At 43.8% G+C, this 15,729-nt stretch overlaps 1 non-coding gene across 1 annotated transcript; it reads right to left on the bottom strand.

The window, feature by feature from the left end:
- Positions 1-4,123: 4,123 nt before the first annotated feature.
- Positions 4,124-4,197, bottom strand: Trnai-aau. The gene has a single exon. It is a non-coding gene; the product is annotated as a tRNA-Ile (tRNA).
- Positions 4,198-15,729: the final 11,532 nt, after the last annotated feature.

The raw sequence follows: 15,729 nt of genomic DNA on the forward strand, positions 1-15,729 counted from the left end.
GGTACTTTTATGCCTTCAGACTCAGAAGACAGTACAAGTATATGTAGGTAGCCTTGCCTCCTGCTAGCGACTCTACCTGGGAAAGGTCCCACCTAACATTCCTATTCTAAGAACAACCCACCAAGGACACTCTGCCAGAGTGCCTAGAACACGCTGACTGGACCCCCTAGAACTGGTTTGTATTGTGTAGACTATCTAATACTGGGCGTTTCCCGTAGACCACCTGGATTCTGGACTGGTTTGCTTCTGCTTCAGAATCTTCAGAGAGTTGAGATTGGACATTTCCTCTCCGGGGTGGCGGGGTGCCGGGGGGCGGGGGGGGGGGGAGAAGCAGCAGACAGCCTTGCTGGCAGAAGACTAGTCCTAGTTAGCAAAGCCTCAGAGCCTAGGACCAAGTCCAGGGCCCTAGAACAGCAAACCAAGGACAGTGACCCTTGTGCTACAGCTGAGTGAGGGTGAGGAGAATAATTGCTGACCTGCAAAGGAGAAGTTTCTAGTTCAGAGACAGAATTTGCAGATTTACCTCTGTTCCTCTGTTCCAACTTATACACGTAAGAAGACGGTAGCGTCTGGACACAAGGGTCATTTGCAGGCTTCTCTGCTTGATGAAGTGCTGGAACACACACAGCTCAGTTTCAATAATTTGCTCTTCTTGCCTCCGGAAACTGAAAGCAAGAACATACTCAGTTACTCTTTCTCTGCAGAATTTCCTTCTACAGCTTGGGCCTAAAAGCCAACTTGGTCTGGAAACACCCTGGATGAGTACCAGAGGGATGGAACCCAGCTCTGGGGTAGGAAACTATTACCAGGAGCCCAGTCTAAATTCAAGGCTGTAGAGGTCAGGAGGTTGGATAATTAGAGTGTTAATGGGTGAGTTACTGTGCAGACCAGGCAGACAAGTGAGCTGGGGCAGAGGAAGAACTTATTGTTTGATCCTCAACCTCTGTTTCCCAATTCAGGCCTTGTCACCCTCCCCAATTCTGAGTCCCTGTGAAGAACATTTAATCTATCTGAGCCTCTGTTGCATCTGGAAAGAGCAGATATGCATAAGTCCTTTTGCTGCCAAAATTCAACTAAACTACATGGAATAAAGAAATCTTTTAGAGTAGTTAAGAGCATATGGAACTGAAAATCACAGGGCATTTTGTGAATTATAAGGGGAATATCTTCACTTGTGTAGAGTATTAGTCATGGTTTTCTAAAGTAAAAGAACTTATAGAATGAATCTCTGGGGAGAGAGAGGAGAGAGAGAGAGAGAGAGAGAGAGAGAGAGAGAGAGAGAGAGAGAGAGAGAGAGAGAGAGAGAGAGAGAGAGCACAGATTTATTAGAATGATTTACAGGTTGTGGTCCAGCAAATCCAACCATGGTTGCCTGTGAATGGGCAGTCAAAGAATCTAGTAGTTGATTCCAGAAGGCTGGATGTCTCATCTGGTCTTCAGTATATGTCAGAACCCTGATAAGTAGTCTCTGGTACCAGTGAAGGAATGGACTTGCTAGCAAAGAAAGAGCAAGCAGGCAAAGACCAAAATCCCTCTTCTGTATCCTTTATATAGGCCATAGCAGAAGGTGGATCTTCCCACTCAAAAGATCTGAATTAAACTTGTGTCTTCGCAACTCAAAGATCTAGATCAGAAATCCACTTCAAATAATATAGCTAAGCAAAAACCTCCCATGTTTTCCTAGCCATTTGAGGGTTTTAGTTCATTTCAAATACACTCAAGTTGAAAACAAAGGACAACCATCACCTGCAGACACAGATGGAAGGAGGGGATCCATCAGAATCATGCAGATGGAAAATGAGCATGAGGACTACTTACTAGCTCATTCACTCATTCAGTCAGTGAACAGAGAACCTCCTGGGTTATTTGGAACATAGAAGAGTGGGAAGGAAAGACTCCCAAGGAAAGGGTGTGCCAGAGGAGTGAAACATGAGGTAAGGGATGGGCATAGAGCAGTTGAAAGTGAACCTGCTCCCTCAGCTCAGAGGGCCTTGCTTGGATGCATCCCAGAGGGGTGTGGATGCCATCATTGTGCATGTGAAATGCTTCAGATGCAGCACTAGCTGCTAGAGTGCAAAATCTAAGCGATGCTTTGTTCTTTAAAAGCTGCAGGTGGATACAGGATATTTGAAGACTAAGACTCAACATTCTTAATTTGAATTTGCCAGCAGGAGAGGCTATTTCTGTGCATCTGTGGGTCTGTCAAACTTCTGACCAGATGGTCCTAAGGTCCAACTTCTGAGAAGGCAAGGAGGCTTCCTTTTCCATCCATGGTTGATTAGTTGCTTATGTAGCAGGTTGACAGTGGGTGACAAGGAAGAACTGGAAACACACACACAAACACACAGACACAGACACACAGATACACACAGACACACAGACACACACACACACACACACACACACACACACACACAATGGTTATTGGAATCAGGAACTGACCCTGGTTGTTTGGTGAGATGTGTAGGGAGGATCTCAGGCCACTAGACACTTTAAATAAATATCTGCTCTTACGATCATGTGATGGAGGAAGTAGGCCAGACATCTCAGCATGGTACACCAAAGGTGCCTGACTTCAGTTAAGCCACAAAACCAAATGTGAAGCCATCCACTCTTTACTCAGCTAACAAATGGATCCTGAACTACATTGTGCAATTGCTGTTCTGCTTGCAATGTTTCAAGAGTAAACAATTTCAGAGAAACGGTTTGACAGAAATACAAAAACAAAGAACCGTGAGACTGTGGTTACACATCAGGTCAAGGGACGCAGCAGAGCCAAGGATAGGCAAAGGCAGATCAGATCCTACAGAGGGCCTTTCAGAACCATTTTTCCCCATTACATAATGCTACAGTGGAGAGAAACAGATTCTTATTACTCTGCCCCTAGGTACGCACCCAGCATCAGCAGGCCAAGTGAAGCCAGTAGAAGAGGCCTGAGCATTGAAAATAGAGTACTCAGTGAAATGGACCCTGTTGTGTGGACCTTCAACTATTTCACTGTTGGAGAAGGCTGTGACTATTTTTACTTTCTGTCTCCTGAAAGCTAACATTTCATTAACTGTGGTCTTAGAAACATCCCTTATAACTTGTTCTGACCATTCAACTTCTGAAGATGTTTGGGTCTGAGAAGCTTTAGCTCACTGTTTTATTCACCTCAGATGAGTGGAATGGAAATCCCCACCTCTTAGGACACCTCGGTCCCATTGCTCAGCTTCATTGAAGTCAACCTTTCAACATTTCCCCGCCTTTGTATTTGTTGGCTGTATCCTGCCCTTCACTGCCGTCCTGGTTTTGGAGTATCCCAAGCACTGCTCAAGGAGGACATAGCCTGCCTCCTGCAGACTTGTGTGCTGTTTGGGAACACAATAAACATCTTTTTGCCTGCACACTTCTCAAATTCACAGCATAGACTTTTAAAAGTACCCAAATAATGGGCGGAGGCTCAGTGGCACAGTGCTTGCCTAGCGTATAAAGCCCTAATTCAATCCACAGCACTTTAGAGAACTAACTAAAGTTTGGAGAAATATCTGAGACTTACTGCATTACACTCATCTTCCTATTTGCCTTCAATAATGTAATGCAATGTAAAATGCAGACCTCCACTGGGCTCCCTGGGAATGCTGGGAGGGACAAAGCTCAGTTCAGAACACTGTCAGGAAAGAGCTCAACTGGGAGATGCTTTGGACCTCACTAAGCAGTTGGACATTGATGAATGGCTTGGGGTTCTGAACCTGACATTTCTCATTTTAGTGTCTCTAGATTAACAGAAGGCAGATAACAGAAATGAAGGGGCAGCCAGAGGCCAGGACTGGGTTTTTCTGGGAGTGTTACCCAGCCATCTAATCCACACAACTTTGCAGGAAGTCAGCTGGTGAAGTCAGTGTGACTGGAGAGGAGGCACACTGCTGGAAATGTGACTTGAGAAAGACCCAGTCTTCACTACTGTTTCCCACCGCTTCCAGATTTATTCCTTCTGGTGTGCTTTCAGGGAACTAAACCACAAAATAAGAACACAGCTAGATGGCATAGGCAACCAAAAGGAAACAAATTGAATGTGCTATGTTTGCACATCTATACCACATTCGCTTCATCTTTAAACATTAGCTAAAATATACCCCACATATGGCCCACACGGGGATCAAACCCACGACCTTGGTGTTATTAGCACCACACTCTAACCAACTGAGCTAGCCAGCCACTGATAAGCTTTACATGAACCTCTATAACCTCTATGAACTCTAAATATAGTAAAAGAAAATTATTGATTAAAAGACTTGGTTGTTTTTTTTGTTTTTGTTTTTGTTTGTTTGTTTTTTCGAATTTTTAAGATTTTCTTCTGGATGGAAAAATTTAAGAACCGCGCATTATTCGAAGTAGAAAATGTCTCGAAGCAGAAAGAAAACTGCACGATAGCAATAAATGTTACCTTGCACTCATTCCTGAGCATGGTTTGTGGGTCCCAGAGATACTCGTCCTACACAGTCTGGTTCACTCGCTCAGACGCACAAACTACAACCCACCCTCTGGCCGCGACCGAGTTCTGCAGCCCACTTCTCCCTCTTACCCACGAGGGACTATTTGAAATCTTCCCAATTTTAATAATTCGCCAAAAACATTTAGCTAACGCAATGGGTGGTGGGCCTCCCCCAGATTCCGCCTCTCACTGGACTGCTAGAGGATTTCCCTAAGTCTTGTAGACCCCAGGATTCCAGACCTGAGGCTCCGGAGAGCCCCAATGTTCGTGCCCAGACGGTCTGCGTTGTTCCGCGAAGGCGGGACGTGGTCTCGCTGGACACTATCCGGGTCCGCGAGTCGCTGCGTGAGAAAAGTGCAGGACCCTAGTCACCCTAGTCCGCCTCAGAGACGAGTCATCTCGGCGTATCCACGCTTGTCCTGGGCAGCAGCGATGCCAAGCTCCGCTCAGCTTGAACTAGGATTTACCATCGTCACTGGACCTGTGGCTGTTCCAGAAGTTTGGGGGTCGCCGGCGCTTCGTGGCGTTTTATATCTGCCTCAAAGGAACTGGAAGAGGCGACAGGGATGCTCTCCTGTATCATTCGGTCTTTCTTTAATGAAGTCGAGAAGGAGTTGAGAACTTGGGATTCTGAAATGAGTCTTTTCGAGTCGCCCAGAAAATACTTAGTGACAACGAATATCTGTGACTCCGAAGTCGCTCGCAATGGCCGAGTTTGTAACTGAGGAGGCCAACGCAGCGCATCAGCCTACACCTATAGTCTTTTGTTCTTCGGGGACCTTTTGGTGACAAGACACTGTTGGTCCTCTTCTCCAGGGACCCTCAGAGCTCCAGTCGCCTAATTGGCGGTCTTACCGTAGCAACAATCACAAAGGTGGACACGAGCAAAGGAGGATTTTAAAAAAGCGCGACGCCTGAGGCGTTGAAGCACAGTTCCTAGAAATGTCACAAATCACTGCATTAAAACTGCCTTTACCGGGGTTGGGGATTTTGCTCAGCGGTAGAGCACTTGCCTAGCAAGCGCAAGGCCCTGGGTTCGGTCCCCAGCTCCGAAAAAACAAAAACAAAAACTGCTTTTACCCCCAGGATGTCAGGACCCTTGGAGACAATGGCCAAGAGCTCTGCTGGGTCTTATTTCACCGACGCCCTGTCCCCGCTATTGGTCCAGTAATTCTCCAAGTTTAGAAAACCTCTATGTGCGCAGGGAACTTTGTCTCAGGAAATCCTTGTTCCCATAAGCCCCTTCGATTGTGTATCGGACTTGATTATCAAAACTACTGAGCCTCTGCCGAAGTGTGGCTCTTGGGCAAAGTGAGCTTAATTACGACATTTTAGCAGGATAGTTAACTTCTTCGGTGGAAGGGGAGTTTGATCCCTGGAATTAAAAATAAATTAAAAAGTTAAAAAAAAAAAAAAGACCAAGTATTCTGGGCTGTGTTTGAGAGGCATAAATAGGGGCTATTCAGAAAGTCACAGGCCAAAGAGATACTACTATTGGAAAAATTGAATACTGTGGGGTGTCTGGCTCAAATGATAGAGCAGTCACTAATCTAGAATGAGAGGGAAGGGATGGATGCCAGTATTTTCCCATTTATGTCCTGTCCTCCCCAGTTCTAGGCTTCCATCGCCCTGGTATCTGGGACCTTCAAGGGATTTGCCTTTTGTTAGTTCAGTGCCTCTGATGGGGTTATATCATTTTTTGCTAGATTAAAAAAGCAAACAAAAATGAAGCACACACACATAAATATAAAAAATAATCTAAATGGCATAGCCATCAGGTTAAGAACTCTTTAGAATGTCAGTCAAAAATTAGTATTTCTGTGGAAAAGCCAGACTTCAGTCTCTAGGTCCATGGTGGGAAATGGCTTGGCAATTCAGTCAAGAGTTCTCATTGACTAAGTGTGTGTGTTTTATTCACACTCACAAGCTGTGCTCAGGGAACATAGGAAAAATGTTCTTCAACCAGATTGCCCGAGAGTGGGCTAGGTGTTCAGAAGGAGCACCAGCAGGAAATCAGCTGAAGGAAGGGGAATGTAGGACTCAGCCTAGTAATGTCTTTTGGCAGACCATTCTTGTTCACACATCCAAGTTTGATCCCCGAAATTAAAAATAAAAATAAAAAAGACCAACCAAGTATGGTGAGTTGTGTTTTTAATACTTACTCTCAAGAGGCACAGACAAGAGCTTCCCTGGCTAGCCTATCAGAAAGTCACAGGCCAATGATATTCTACTATCCCAAGACAAAAACAAAAATAACAAACCCCTGTGGATTGATGTTTATATGCAGATAGGGCAGGCACAAGATAAGGCAAGGTAAGGCCTGTGACTGGGCAATGAAAAAGTAAGGCCAGTAGAGTTTTTGAAGAGAGGAGGGGAGAAGAAAACCAAGATGGAGGCAGAGAAGGATGACCCAGATCTGTGTGGCTTTAAATGACCACAGGTAGCTATGAATATTTCATAAGGGATGGATTTTTACAGGACAATTTGTCTTACCTATTTGTGCATTTTATATCAATATCAATTGGTTCGGAGTTTATCGTGTTGGACATTTTTTTTGCGGTGAGAATTTACTGATATAAATCTGATTGATAAATTACAACCTTCTAGAGTTTTGATTTTAACGGGTTACTAGGAGTTGTGACTATAATCACAGGGGCGGATGCTGGGAATGTGAGTAGAGTCCACAGGAGAGAGCACAGAGATGGACCGCAGGGGCCAGTCTTGGAGATGGAGAGATCGCTGCAGAGCCCAGAGAGTAGCCGCCCGGTAGCATGGGGTGAAAAATGGGAACTTAGCGAGACGGTTGGAAACGTTTTGAGAAACTGGGTCAGGGAGTCTGCCCAGTCTGGCTGGGAAAATGAGACTGCTGACGCCATGGCTGGCATAGGCATGAGATGGAGCTCCTTGTTTAACGTTTACTGCTATAAACCCACACCATCAAATGGATGGGTTGGGGGCGGGGTTGTCCTCTGAAGTGTGCACACATGTCTACAATATAATGAAAATATGTATCTTTTTATCTTAGGTTTAATTATTTAAAATTATGTTGTGTGTGTGTTCATGCACGTGAATAAAAATGCCTAAGGAAACCAGAAGAGGAGATCAGATTCTTTGGAGCTAAAGTCACAGGTGTGTGAGCTGCCTGACTGGGTGCTGGGAACCGATTCAGTGCCTCTTCACGAGAAATGTGTGCTCTTAACCATCTCTACAACATAGCTGTACAACTATAATATCTGTCTGTCTCTGTTCAAATCTGTCTCTGCTCAAAGAAACTGTGTGAGACTCTGGATTAATCACCAGCTATGTGATTCCGCTCACTTATCTAGAGCACAGCCAGAAGGCTGCAGAGGGTCTTGGATTCCTAAGGGCTGGCTGCCTTCAGGAGCTTCTGCAGGTCCCTGACCCTGCACTTACCATCTGTGTCTTTCCCCATCCCATCTCATGCAATTGACAGACTCCTCTCAACTGTGGGATGTGACTCATAAAAGAAGGCACAATCTATTAATTCCACGAGCCCATACAATTGTTCTCTCCTCTTCTTTGCAGATAGATTCATAAACTGGGGTCCTCAAGGTTTCTACTTCCTCCACCTCAGTCACTTCCTCAGTAAGATAGGAATAATGATGTTCAGGTTTATGGGGAAAAGTGAGTTGAGTGAAATAATGTCAACAAGATGCTTAATAGATTTTTGGGTCATGAAAGTGGAAAAGAAGAAAAAAATTAAAAAAAAAATGCAATAAGGTCCCAGCCTAATATCACTGTGAGACTTTCTGAGGAGAATATTCAAGATAGCATGGTTGGAACTGCAAGATTTCATGAACTGTTCTGTAGATCTATCTCCCAGGCCTCATGGGAGCTCTTCATTCTTTTATGGATTCATTGGTAGGTGCTGTTCCACTAGGTCATTGTGCAAAAGTAAAAGCTGGGTGACGAGGAGGAAACAAAGACTTACAACAATGGAAAGTAAGAGCAGAGACTAGGCATCCTTGTTCAGTCACCCTAACCAGTTTCATTGTATGTGAGGTTCTTCAAGAAATAGAGTGGGGTAGGATGGCTGACAAGTAGGAAAAAGTGACTGTTTCTTCTAAGATACAGCTAGAGAGGCCAGCTCTGGTGTAGCATGTCAATCATATAATCTGAAGGTTTGATCCTCAGAGTTTTGCAGATTTCCCCTCAACACAATCTTGTGTACAAATGACCAAAGATTTTGTAGGACTCCTGCTCTGGGTGCTGATTGAGAACTTCCTTCCCAGATGTTTTTCTGTTCTAATCTTTACAGAGCTCAGAGCCATGGAGGACATAGGGATCGTTTGGGCATGCCTTGAGCTGAGCCTTCCTCTCCATATACTCAGAACATACTGAAGGACCAGAAATGAACTTTGTGGATAACTAGACTGTTGAGCTAGCTGAAATGGGATTTATACCTGAATGAACTGTAGAATCAGGCTGTGAGAACATTGGTCTGGATGTCAGGTGGATCGAGTTGGGGAGAGAACTGCAAAGCTTCTGTTGACCTAAGGAGGACTTGACACCTGAGGGACCTGTAGGAGTGGTCCAAGAGAGGTCCAACTTGGAGAAGCACAGTCTTCAAGGAAACATTGCACGGCATGCCTTGCATGTCTCATTATTTCAACTGTAGCCTCAGAATTCTTCTAACTTGTGAGAAAAAACAAAATGACTTGAATGCTTCCACAATGACTTTAGGATAATCTACTATTAAAAAAAAAAAAACAAAACAACAAAACTCTGATGGCCCAAAATAAGGGATAAAAACACCTGTGCCTTGGAGGGTGGGAACACCAGGGGAGGGAAGGGAGTGGGGCGGGGTGGGGCAGCTACCAGGTGTGGTCCTGCTGAGCTAGTGCCCATCCTGCCCTTAGTTCACCCTCAGGAAATGTCTCTCTCTGAAGGATAGCTCCAACAACCAGACAAAACATGTGTTCTGTTAAAGTGAGAGATAGGGTTTTAAATTAGCTCAAAACTTAGCAACAGGATCTGACTCTGGAAGACAGATTGTTAAAAATGCAGGAGAACTGGTTCAGACTCACTGACCCTCTGCTTTATCACCGGATGTGAGTAAATGAGTAATGGGTTCTGTTCTGCCCCTGTGATGTTTGTTCAAGCCTCCATTGTGCCCTCCAGCCATTGTGTCCTGCAGAGAGTATTCCAGGAAACCAGCTGGCCAAACCTAACCAGATGTGTTTCAGATGCAGATGCCTCATCAACTCTGACAAACATTTACCCTAAAGGACAACAATCGAGATCTGTTTTAGGAGAATGAGAGCTTGACCTTTCCCCTCATTTAAACCCTAGAGTCTTAAGAACAATCCTGTGACTTTGAGAGTTTCCCCTTGTGACATTTTTGGTATTTCCTTTTGACATCCCCTCATCTCCTGGAGCTTGTGACTTCTTCCTTTAAAAAGCCCTTCTCCCAGCCACTTGGGGTCGACACCTCTGTTTCCTGCATGGGATATGTGTCGGCCCGGAGATCTCCGTAATAGATCTCTGTAATAAACCTCACCTTTGTGTATTACATCCAAAAAGGTCTCTCTGTGTCTGGGGTCTGTGATTTCCCAAGACTTGAGTAAGGGTCTCCCTTTGGGGATCTTTCTAAAGCTCTACCTTTTAATTATAATTCCTGCCTTCCAGATGTCTCTGATTGAGGCCTATGTTAGATTTTCTTACAGTGCAGTGTCTGACCTGAAATTGGACACTTTTCAGGCTGCATTTTATATATATATATATATATATATATATATATATATATATATATATATATATATATGTGTGTGTGTGTGTGTGTGTGTGTGTGTGTGTGTGTGTGTGTGTGTATAACATTTTCATGTATATTACTTGACCTTCCTGGAATTTATTGGGATGCAGAGTTTCAAAATTCTAACAAGACATCAATCTAGGAAGAAGGAAAATGAGAAAAACACAATTTCCTGTTTTACACGTCCCTTCCAAAGATCCTCCTGTCTGAATTTTTGGAACCTGTGAGGAGTTGCCATGCATGACTTTATAGGCATGTTAAGGTCACAGAATCAGGAAGAGAGTTTAATTTAGCTTTGGGTTCCAGATGGCTAAGAGGCCAAGATGTTGGGAGGCTGGAAGGCAAGCCTCGGGCATGACTGCAAGAGCAGGAAACTGAGAAATCCCATCGCAACTGTAAGCACCAAGCAGAGAACTGGAAGTAGGATGAGTCTATGAAATCTCAAAGCTGGCCCCGTGAAACTTCTTACAAAAAAGGACCACCTCTGCAAACAGCTCTGCCAACTGGAAACCAAGTCTTCAAAGTACCAGGACTAAGGTGGGTCATTCCTCATTCAAATCATCAGAGTCATTGCCTGGGTTTGCCCAGGTCAGCCCAATGTAATCTCATGAGTCAAGAAGAATGGAGAACTTCTTCCTGATATTATCCAAAGTAATTCACTGGCACGTGATTTAGAGAGATGTGAGAAGCAACTGGTCTTTCATTGCTGGCTTTGAAAACGGTGGGAGAAGGAAGAGATGGAACTGAAGCTGGCAAGAGAAGAAAAAGGATTCTTCTGATGGAACATGTACAGACATGTTATAACTGAGAAAGATTTAGACTAGTGTCTTGATCTATAGAACTGTGTGATGATAAAACTATAACCATCATTGTCATTGAAAGATCCCCGAAGGGAGACCCTTACTCAAGTCTCGGGAAATCGGGGACCCCAGACACAGAGAGACCATTTTGGATGTAATACTCAAAGGCGAGGTTAATTACAGAGATCTATTACGGAGATCTCCGGGCCAACATGTATCCCACGCAGGAGACAGAGGTGTCGACCCCGAGAGGCTGGGAGAAAGGGTATTTAAAGGGAGAAACCACAACCCAAGAGGGCAGGGGTGGTGTCATTGGAAAATCACAAGAAGCTTCCTGTCTCTCAAGATTGCTTAACTTTGTGTTCCCTTTAGTTCCTAGGAGAAGCTTCCTGCTTCTCAAGGTTTTTCTCTTAATATTCTAATCTAACTTCAAGGTCAGTTAGTTCCTGGAAGAAGCTTTCTTTACTAGGTCGGGATCACCTATCTAAGGGCCTTATCTTAAACCCTTTTATCTGGATCCTGGGTGAGCAGGCTCAAGACCTTTTACTTACTTACAGGTAGATGGCAGGGTCTGGAATTTGAGGTATTTAGGGCTTCTTAGGGGTGGGACAGCATTCCTAAACTTCTGACTTTTTGGCTGTATTTTTTATTCTTTCATCATCATTGCATTGTTTAACTTGGTATCTTTGAAGATATTCATGCTAGCAACAGTAAGAAAATAGTCTACTGTTTGAGAATTGCTATTCCTCTCTTTAAGAAAATGTTAGGACACAATTTCTTTCAGGGAATGACTTCGCCGCAAGAGTCTGTTACATACTTACTAAAGGAATAAATTAAATCCAAGTGCCCTCATGATGTCCTAGAGTTTTGGCTAGGGTGATGTTGAATTTTTAATCAGTTGTTCTCCAAAAAGAAGAGTCACCAAATGTCTTATCCAATGTGTTTTCTTGCTTTTAAAAGCTTTCTTTTTCCATCTGCTTCTCAAAGTTTTTAAAGTTTGTTTTGAGGGCTTCTTTGGTCTTAGAAGAACAAAGCCCTGTTGACTGAACACCGGATACTGTAAAATGTTTTTTCTCATTGGTTAAACATTTCTTGCCATGTTGTTTTAGCATTGTCCATGTAGAACTAGAGTTTTAAAAAGGTTACTCACTGTCAGAGTCCGGATGTGCAGGGCCGGACGTGCCTGAGGGAGAGCCAGAGATAGGACTTGCCAAACCAGCTATCAGCCCCAAGGACATTGATCATCCGTAGCCACCCCTTCCCCTTCCTTCACCCCCCTGAGTGAGATGAGCCACCCTACCTGCCTGCTGAGCTGCTAGAGAGCACATACTCCTTGCTGATGTAATTTCGCGCCGAAAGTAACTGTGCACCATTTGAATTGACCAATCATGTGTAACCGCGCGAATGCCCCTAACCTCCCCTATATAAACCCCTGAGTTTGGAGGCTCGGGGTCGATTCCTCTGTCTCCTGTGTGAGATACGTGTCGACCCGGGATCCTGCTAAGACCCGGGATCTCGTTAATAAAGCTACCTCGTGCTTTTACATCAAGAATGGCTACTCGGGTGATTCCTGGGGGCACCCCCACCCCGAGATCGGAGCGAGAGACGCAGCTCCCCGTTTTGGGGTACGCTCTTTCAGTCCACACAATGGAGAAGGGTGTGGGGGGAGGGAGAAAGAGTGTTTCATGAAGATACACTAACAATTAAAACAGTGTGTACATACAATTGTCACCAGGTCAGCACTGCAGGCATTCAGACTGGGATTTGCAAGCATGGCTGGACCTGCAGGTCTGCACATTTTGGCTTGCTTCATTTACTTTTATATTATCTGCATTTTTATATTTCCTTTGATTCCCCGAATAATATTTTAATTTAAAAAAAACATAACAAAGCTCTTGCCTTCTTGCTCTAGCTCTGTCCTCCTGCCCCTTTCCCCTCTTTCCCCATTCTCCTCCGCCCTCTGTCCATATGCTCATGCCCCACCTCTACTCCTTTTCTCTTCTCTCTCTCTGTCTTTCTTTCTTTGTCTCTATTACCCTTTCAACTCCCCTCCCCATGCCCTGAATAAACTCTATTCTATACTATTAAAAAGCACAACAAAGAAACCAAGATATATCTCTTGATTTATTTCTCCCACATTTATTTAATGTGTTCACCATTTCTACCTGTGGATTCAGGAGATTAAACCTTGGCCATCAGGATTGGCAACAAACAGTTTTTAACCTATTTACCAGCTTACCAGTCAGACAAATCCTTTCTTAAAGATAAGGTTTCAATGTCTAACTTTTAGGAGAGATGTTACCAACAGGTGTTACAATAGTTTGAATGAGAACCGTGTGCCCTAGGCTCCAGTATTCCACTTGTCCTCCAATTGGTGGCCCTGTTGAGAGGATTAGAAGTTTCAAGCTTGGCAGGAAGGACATCACTGATAATGGGCTTTGAGGTTAAAAAACATCATCTTCTTCCAGTGTGCTCCCTCTGCCACGTGTTCACAGTTTAAGACGCAAGCTTTAGGTGCGCCTGAGCTTAACTGTGCCATCGCAGACTCCTATCCTTCTGGAACTGTGAGTCAAAATCAATTCTTGGTTTTGTAAGTTGCCTCTGTTGGCAGTGTTTTATCACACCCACAGAAAAGTGACTAATACAGAACCTGCTATCAGAGAGTCAAAATTGGTGAATGTGGAAATTATGGGACTTTGGACTAGAGAAATACTGGAGGATGCGAGCTCTGAGCTGCCTGATGCTGCCCCTGTGCCTACTGCCATGCAGTCTCTGTCAGTTTAGACTCTAATTCTCTAGAATTGATAAGCCGAGATAAACTTTCTCCTCTAAGTTACTGTAGTTGTAGAGTTTTATCACAGCATCAGGAAAATAATGGATAGGAGTATTGTAAGAATTATCTTGGGGCTGTGGTTCTCTGGTGGAGCAAGACCTTGAGATTGCCTCTGAACATTCAATAAGACAACAAAACATGATAATATTGCTGAATGATCTATGTACTGTCCATACTCACTGTACAAAACGATCAACTCTACCTTTTATGGGAAAACATATGTTTTTTTTTTTTACTTACTATGAAGATTTGTAGTTAGGAATATGTCTTTACTTCCTTTGAGATAAAGAAAATGCAATAATTGGGGCTGAAGTGATGGCTCGGCAGTTAAGAGTACTTGCTGCTCTTGCAGAGGACTCTAGTTTGGTTCCCAACACCCACATCAGGTAACATGTAACTCCAGCTCCCAGTATCTGATGCTCTCTTCTGGATTCTAAAGGCACTCATACTTGCCATGTACCCCCACAAAGACATGTACAAACATGTATAGATAATTAAAAGTTTAAAAAATAAATTTAATTGTTGTTTTAAATTCTGGTACTGAGAATCAAACCCACAGTCTTGAATATTGCTGGCAAGCCTTTACTACTGAGCCATATCACAAAATTTTTTTTGGCTGACTTCTTAAGATTCTTATTTCTTACTAATGATATTTGTCGTGTCCAATGAATTTCAAAATAACGCTTCCTTAGTCTATACCTATTGAGTTCTGTATTTTTTATAAATAGTTTTTCCTAAAATAAAGTTATACTCCAGCCCTTATGGTCTAAACCAGTGCCCTGAGCAGACATTGGGCACTGGCTTCACACTCATTCCCACAACTCTCAGAGGAAGCCCAACTCCCAAGTGCTCTAACATGCCCAGGATGAGAGGTGAGGAGGTCACAACAACTGCCTGAACACCAAGAATAACTGGGACCCCCATGATCCAAGGACAAAGGAACCCCTGCCCAGTCAGGGGCACAGATTCCTTCCTGTCTGAACCAGTGCCCTGAGTAGCCCTTGGGCACTGGATCCACACTAGGTACCACAGGACCCAGAGGAAGCCAGATTTCTAGGTGCTCTAACACCACCAGCATCACAGGATCACAGAGGAAGCTCACCTCCCATGAAATCAGATACAACCAGGATCTCTGAATCACAGGATCCCAGAATCATAGGATCACAGAGACAGCTGGACGCTGAGGAGTTCTGACCCAACCAGGATCACAGGAGGGACAGACAGACTGCAGTCAGAGACAGCAAGGGCAGGTAACACTAGAGATAACCAGATGGTGAGAGGCAAGCACAAGAACATAAGCAACAGAAACAAAAGCTACTTGGCATCATCAGAACCCAGTTCTCCCACTACAGCAAGTCCTGGATACCCCATTACAGCAGGAAGGCAAGATTTGGATTTAAAACCTAAAGAGGACTTTAGGAAGGACATAAATAATTCCCTTAAAGAAATACAGAAGAACACAGGTAAACAGGTGAAGCCCTTTAAAGAGGAAACACACACATACACACACACTCACAAACCCTTAAAGAATTATAGGAAAACACAACCAAACAGGTGAAGGAATTGAACAAAACCATCCAGGATCTAAAAATGGAAATAAAAACAATAAAGAAATCAAAAAGGGAGGCAACCTTGGAGATAAAAAACCCAGGAAAGATATCAGGAGTCATAGATGCAAGCATCTCCAACAGAATAGATAAGATAGAAGAAAGAATCACGGGTGCACAGTATACCATAGAAAACATTGACACAACAGTCAAAGAAAATGCAAAATGCAAAAAAATTCCTAGCCCACAACATCCAGGAAATCCAAGACCAAATCTAAGGATACTAGGTATAGAAGAGAGTA

This window comes from Rattus rattus, chromosome 14, assembly GCF_011064425.1.
Source record: "Rattus rattus isolate New Zealand chromosome 14, Rrattus_CSIRO_v1, whole genome shotgun sequence".
NCBI lineage: Eukaryota > Metazoa > Chordata > Mammalia > Rodentia > Muridae > Rattus > Rattus rattus.